The sequence below is a fragment of the Chiloscyllium plagiosum genome, chromosome 13, assembly GCF_004010195.1.
Source record: "Chiloscyllium plagiosum isolate BGI_BamShark_2017 chromosome 13, ASM401019v2, whole genome shotgun sequence".
Taxonomy (NCBI): Eukaryota; Metazoa; Chordata; class Chondrichthyes; order Orectolobiformes; family Hemiscylliidae; genus Chiloscyllium; species Chiloscyllium plagiosum.
Window position 1 is genome coordinate 56,844,997 of NC_057722.1, and position 7,257 is coordinate 56,852,253.

At 43.2% G+C, this 7,257-nt stretch overlaps 1 protein-coding gene across 1 annotated transcript in view; it reads left to right on the forward strand.

Moving 5' to 3' along the window:
* Positions 1-6,836: 6,836 nt before the first annotated feature.
* LOC122556080 (apolipoprotein D-like) overlaps positions 6,837-7,257 on the forward strand; it is a 22,707-nt gene continuing 22,286 nt past the window's right edge. The window contains exon 1 of the mRNA XM_043702511.1: positions 6,837-7,057. The gene's annotated coding sequence lies outside the window, so the exon portion shown is untranslated. The remainder of the gene's footprint in view (positions 7,058-7,257) is intronic.

The following is a 7,257-nucleotide window of genomic DNA, read 5'->3' on the forward strand; positions in this document are numbered from 1 at the left end:
ATGAACTCAGATTTCTCCAGTTTCCTCATTTCCCCTCCCCCCACCTTGTCTCAGTCAAATCCATTGAACTCAGCACCACCTTCCTAACCTGCAATCTTCTTCCTGACCTCTCCGCCCCACCCCTGTCTGACCTATCACCCTTACCTTGACCTCTTTCCACCTATCGCATTTCCAACGCCCCTCCCCCAAGTCACTCCTCCCTACCTTTTATCTTATCCTGCTGGACACACTTTCCTCATTCCTGAAGAAGGGCTTATGCCCGAAACGTCGATAGTCCTGTTCCCTGGATGCTGCCTGACCTGCTGCGCTGTTCCAGCAACACATTTTCAGTTTTTAGATGTAAGCCATTTCAGAGGGCAATTAAGAGTTTCCCACATTGCTGTTCATCTTAAATTATATTCCTATACAACATAATCTCTTCCATAATCTCTTTTCCCCACTACTGGTCTGGTGTCACATCGGCCTGATCAGGCAGGGATAGCGGACTTCATGCCTGAAAGAACATTAATGAACTACAAGTGTTTTTATGACAATTATTGGTAGTTACATGGTTATTTTAATGAAACTAAGTTTCAATTCCAGATTTTATTAATTAAATTCAAACTTCACCAACTTTTGTTGTGGAATTTTAACCAAAGTCCACAGAATGATGTTAGATATGCATTAAATGCCTCATGAAGTCTCCTGACTCTCCTGAAGCCTATCCACATTGACAAGTCACAAGTCAGGAGTGTGATGGAATGTTCCTCACTTGCCTGGATGGGTGCAGCTCCAACAATACTCAAGAGGCTTTACTAAACCCAGGGCAATGCAGCCCACTAGATTGGGAGTGACATCCACAAGCATCCATTCCCTCTACCATCATTGTGCAGTAGCAGCAGTGTGTACAATCTACAAGATGCATTTCAGAAATTTATCAAGGGTTCTCAGACAGCACCTTCCAAACCCATGACCACCTCCTTCTAAAAGGACAAGGGCAGCAGATGCATGGGAATGCCACCACTTGCATGTTCTCCTCCTCATCTTGTTCACTTAGAAATATATTGCCATTTCTTTATTGTCGCTCGGTTAAAATCCTGGATTTCTCATCCAAAGAGCATTATGGGTCAACTTAAAGCAGGAGGACTGCAGCAGTTGAAGAAGGCAGTTCACCAGCAAAAAACTCAATTAAGTTGGTGAGATAGCTTTCAGCGTGGGAAACTATGTTGACTATCCCTAATCAGTCTTTGCCTTTCCAAATGCATGTGAATCCTATCCCTCAGAATCTGCTCACTGCTCTTTAGTTTCCTAACTTTTCCCTTACCATCTTTCTTAAATAAGGGCACCCCATTCGCCAGTCTCCACTCTTCTGGCACCTCACTGGTTGCTGATGATGATACAAATATTTCAGCAAAGGGCCCAGCAATTTCTTCCCTGAGCTTCCCATAAAGTTCTGGGATACACCTGACCAGGTCCTTGGGATTTATCTACTTTATGCATTTTAAGTCTTCCAGTATCTTCTGTCTGTACTGTGGACAATTTTCAAAACATGACTATTTATTTCCCGAAGGTCCCTCACATCAATGTCCTTCTCCATAGTAAATACTGACCCTGAAATATTTGTTTAGTATCTCATCTATCTCCTGTGGTTCCACACATAGATGACAATGTTGATCTTTAATGGCCTTATTCTCTCTCTAGTTACTCGATTGCCCTTAATGTATTTATAGAATTTATTTTGATTCTCCTTAACCCTATTTACCAGGGCAATCTCATGTCCCCTTTTTGCCTGATTTCCCTCTTATGTATATTCCTACTATCCTTGAACTCCTTTAGAGACTCACTTGATTCCAAGTGTCTACACCTGACATCTTGCTTTTTTTTGATCAGAGCCTCAATTTTTCTAGTCATCCGGCATTCCCTATACCTACCAGCCTTACCGTTCGCACCAGCAGAAACATACTGTTTCTGAACTCTTGTAATTTTATTTCTGAAGCTCTCCCTCTCACCAACCTGTGAATAGCCTCCCCCAATTGATTTTAGAAAGGTTTTGCCTAATACTGTCAAAATTGGCCTCTCTCCAATTTAGAGTATTAACTTGTGGATCTTTTTCCATAACTATTTTGAAAATAATAGAATTATGATCACTTGCCCTGAAGTGCTTCCTCACTGACATCTCAATCACTTGCCCTGCCTTATTTCCCAAGAGTAGGTCAAGTTTTGTACCTTCTTTAGTATGTGCATCCACATATTGAATATGGAAATTTTCTTGTACATACATAACAAATTCTTCTCCATCCAAGCCCTGAACACAATGGCAGTCCCAGTCTATGTTTGAAAAGTTAAAAGCCCTTACTGTAATGAATATATTGTTCTTACAGATATCTAAGATCTCTTTAAATATTGGCTTCCTTATTTCCTGCTAACTATTGGGCAGCCTATAGTACAATTACAATAAGGCGATCATCCCTTTTTTATTTCTCATTTTTTCAGTATTCATTCACAGGATGAGGACATTGCTGGCTAGGCCAGAATTTGTTACCATCTCTAATTGCCTAGAGGGCAGTTACGAGTCAACCAAGTTGTTGTGGGTTTGGAATCACATATCAGCCAGACCAGGTAAGGACATTATTTAACCAGATAGGCTTTTCCTGCCAATCAACATGATACATGATCATCATTAGGCTTTTAATTCTAGGCACTTGTGGAATTCAAATTCCACCATCTGCTGTTGTGCAGGATTAGTACGTGGGTCCCCAGAATATTACCTGGGTGTCTGGATTAACAGTCCAGTGATAATACCATTAGGCCATTGCCTCCCTTCAGTTCCGTACAGATAACTTCACTGGACATCCTCCCAAGAATATTCTCCCTGACTACAACTGTAATGTTATCCTTAAGAAAAATGTCACTCCCCCACCTCTTTTGCACCCGCCTCCTCCCTCCTCCAATTTTCTATCCTTCCTATTGCATCCAAACCGAGAACATGAAGCTGTCAGTCTTGCCCTTCCCTGAATCACATTTCTATAATAGCTATGTTATTCTAGTTCCATGTTCCCAACCATGTTGTAAGTTAATCTCCCTGCCAGACCTCTTGCATTGAAATAAACGCACCATCAGTCTTAGCTTGAAATAATAAGATAGAGACATGGGAATATTATTTTCTTAGGAGGCTTGTGTGATTTGGAAATTATCCTCAAAAGTCATGGAGGCAGAGTCAAAACGTTTTTAAGGCAGGTTCTTTGTAAGCAGGAGGATGAAGTGTTATCAGGGTAGGCAGGAATTTGGAATAATGATTTTATTTAACATTAGGTCAGGCTTGAAGCGCTAAGTGGCCTATTTCTCTTTAAATCTGTATGTTTATATACACTGTCCATTGATTGCTTGAATAGTATAATTGAGGGAAGATTGCTAAATTGGTGGATTATGCATGATGTGTGAAAACCACAACCAAAGGGGAAGTATAATATTCATATGTTAATAAACTAAAGGACAATGTTCCTTTAAAGAACATTTCATGTGGAAAGTAATGTATTTGTTGACATATTTTCTGCCTCTGTCCCCTGGGTATTTCCGTATTGTGTAGCATCTGGAGCTATGGAGCAGAAGGTTTGTTTTGTTGACAGGGACAGCATGAAACCTGATCTAGCTGTTTCTGGAATTCATTAATATAACAGTATAACCCTTGTGTTGCTTAGGTGCACAATTGCGCTGCAGCGAATAATTCATGTGCATGATTCTCCATGGGATAAGCTGCACTAAATTATTTGTGTACAGAGAAAAAAAAGTGAACTGGTGGGCAATGTGTTCCTTACTACTCTTGAGCACTTACTAACTGTTATCTTGAAACAGTATAGTGGCAAAATAAAAAAAAATAAAAAAAATTTAAGAAAAGCCAAAATATAAATAACTCACGTCTTGCCACAGCACTCACTTTTCCGAACATGGAAATATATTGCCAATCCTACCGTGTCATTAGGTCCTGAAATTCCCTTCCTAATGGCATTGCGGATCTGCATGAATTGCAGTAGTTCAAGAAAGCAGCTTGTCACCACCTTCTAGAGATGGGCAATAAGTAACAAAGCTGAAAATGTGTTGCTGGAAAAGCGCAGCAGGTCAGGCAGCATCCAGGGAACAGGAGAATCAACGTTTCGGGCATAAGCCCTTCTTCAGCATCTGCAGACCTCACTTTCTCCAATAAGTAACAAAAACAGCAATTTGCTGGGGAAACTCAGCAGGTTTGGCAGCATCTGTGGAAAGAAAGCAGAGTTAATGTTTTGAGTCCAGTGACTTTTCTTGAGGAGGCATCTTGGTGTCTCAGTGGTTAGTTTTACTGCCTCACAGGGATCCAGGTTGGATTCCACCCATGGGTGACTGTCTGTGTGGAGTTTGCATGTTCTCCTGGTGTCTGCATAGGTTTCTGCTGGGTGTTGCAGTTTCCTCCCACAGTCCAAAGATGTGCAAGGTAGGTAGTTTGGACATGGTAAATTGCCCATAATTTACCCTCCAGCCCGGCACCGCCTTCCTGACCTGCAGTCTGTCTGCATAGGTTTCTGCTGGGTGTTGCAGTTTCCTCCCACAGTCCAAAGATGTGCAAGGTAGGTAGTTTGGACATGGTAAATTGCCCATAATGTCCAGCATTGTGTACGCTAGGTGGGTTAACTCTGGTAAGGGGGGAGGGTACTTGGATCCTGGCATGTTGCTCTTCGGAGTGTCATTGCAGACATGATCAGCTGAGTAGCCTCTATTTGCACTGTAGGGATTCTATGATTCAGATAGGAGCATTTGGCAGGACAAGGACTTGCCCTAAAGGAAAAAGAATCTGCATTGTTTTCATTGACTGGTTCAGCAATTGTTTTTTTATTTCTACCAAGTGTAGAGACTTGTTAGGTCAAATGATTTGTTTCTATGCATCAAATTCTATACAACTTTGTTTCAGTTTATAGAACGGATTCCCCACTTTGATACTTGCAGTACCTACCAGTGACAGAAGCAGAACTAGACTAGGCAATATTGTGGTCATAAGAGCAGGTGAGAGGCTGTGTACTCTGTGGCAAATGACTTACATCCTGACTCCCAAAACCCATTCCACCATCTTTGGGAGTCAAGTCAGGAGTGTGTCAGACTATTTTCCATTGGCCTGAATGAGTTCACATACATAAACATTCAAGCAGCTCAACACCATCCAGAGCTGAAAGTGTGTTGCTGGAAAAGCGCAGCAGGTCAGGCAGCATCCAAGGAGCAGGAGAGGCGACGTTTTGGGCATGAGCCCTTCTTCAGGAAAGAGGAAAGTGTGCCAAGCAGGCTAAGATAAAAGATAGGGAGGAGGGACTTGGGGGAGGGGGCATTGGAAATGCGATAGCTGGAAGGAGGTTAAGGTGAGGGTAATAAGGTGAGGGTGATAGGCCGGAGTGGGGGTGGGGGCAGAGAGGTCAGGAAGAAGATTACAGGTTAGGAAGGTGGTTCAGACATCGATTCTCCTGCTCCTTGGATGCTACCTGACCTGCTGCGCTTTTCCAGCAACACATTTTCAGCTCCGATCTCTAGCATCTGCAATCCTCACTTTCTCCTAGAAGATCAACACCATCCAGAGCAAACCAGGTTGATCACACATCCACCACCTTGATCATTCAGTCCCTTCCCCACTAATGCGCGGTAGCAGCAGTGTGCATTATCTACAACATACACTGCAGCAACTCAGCCAGGCTCCTCTGACAGCACCTTCCAAACCTGTGACCTCGACCTTATGGGAGAACAAGTGGAAGCAGACAAACAGGAAGACCACCAACTTCAAGTTTCCTCCCAAGACTCACATCAGGCAGGCTTGAAAATAGATTGCTGCCATTCCTTTATTATCACTTGGTTAAAATCCTAGAGCTGCCAATCCTCACTGGTACATTCACTAGGGAACAGCAATGGTTCAAGAGGACCATTCTGTACCAGCTCATCAAGGACAACTGAGCATAGACAAGAAATATTCTGCTTGCACAGCAAAACCCAAAGTAAATGATTTTTAAAACCTGACCAGCATATCCTGAGAGTGCCATGATTACTTAAAATTAACTCCGTTTTGTTTAAAAAAATTAAGAACTTTTAATATGAAAAAGCTGGATCTGGGGAGGAATCCATCTTGTCTCATGGCTAAATGGATGCAACGCATTTTGTTCTTAGCAATTCAGCTAATTTCTAAATTAAGCTTCAGAAAACCAGAAGAATCAGGTAAAAATCAGAAGAACAGCAGATTCTGTAAATCATGAACAAAAATATTGATTGCGCGCAAAGCTCATCAGGTCTGGCAGCATCTGTGGAGAGAAATCATTTTGGGCCATTGCTGAGACCTGCTGAGATTTTCCAGCAATCTCTGTTTTTGTTTCAGAAGGATCAGATTGTGGGATTTAAATCCTTTCCTGATTTTGGAACATGATAGTTCAATGAAGTAAGTCAGAAGGTCACTCTAGTGTAACACCAGCGTCTCCACATCATGGCATTCAATGAAGCATTGAGGATGATAATGAAGTGAGGTATTGTCAGGGGTCCAGTCCTTCAAGTGGCAAGTCCCACTGGTCAGAACCGGTCCAAGGCTTTGCTCCTGTAGCCTGGCACTTTCTTTGCAGCTGGAACACCATATTTTGCATCCCATTACCCTGATGCACTTGTGGACGGTATGATTTGCTTGGATAGCACACAGTACAATACTATTCCCTGTAACAGTAACAAATCAATTTAAAATCAAACCAGCAGCACTGAAGAGCCCACAAACAGGTGGGTTTAATATTGTTGGCATGATTGCTGAAGACGATGGCCCAGGGGTGAGTGGGCTGAGGACAGAACGGGAGATTTGAGAAGCGGCTTCCATGAGCTGTTTCTAATTCCGTGGGGCGGGCGTGTACGTGAGTGAGTGGCAGCTGCCCTCGGGGGAGGCGGCTCTGAATCTCCCTCTCCCTGTTCGCTCAGTGATCTCGGAGTTGGGTGGTTTGCGCGGACCCGCAATATAAGGACTGGCTGTGAGTTTGCTCGGCAGATGCTGGCACCCAGCGGCTGTGGTACTGACCGCCGCTCACTCTCCACATTGCTCAGGGTAAGCTGCTGGGAATGAGAGGGAGGAGGGGGCTGACTGAAAGGGAGAAGAGTTATTGGGAGAAGCTCGGAGGAGAGAAAGGCGATATAACAATGATGTACACACGAAGCAAGTGATCTGAGGGGGAAAACAACCATATTTCACACAGCGAGTGAGGGCAGCATTGGCACTAGATAATAGGGTCGGACTGGATAATAGGG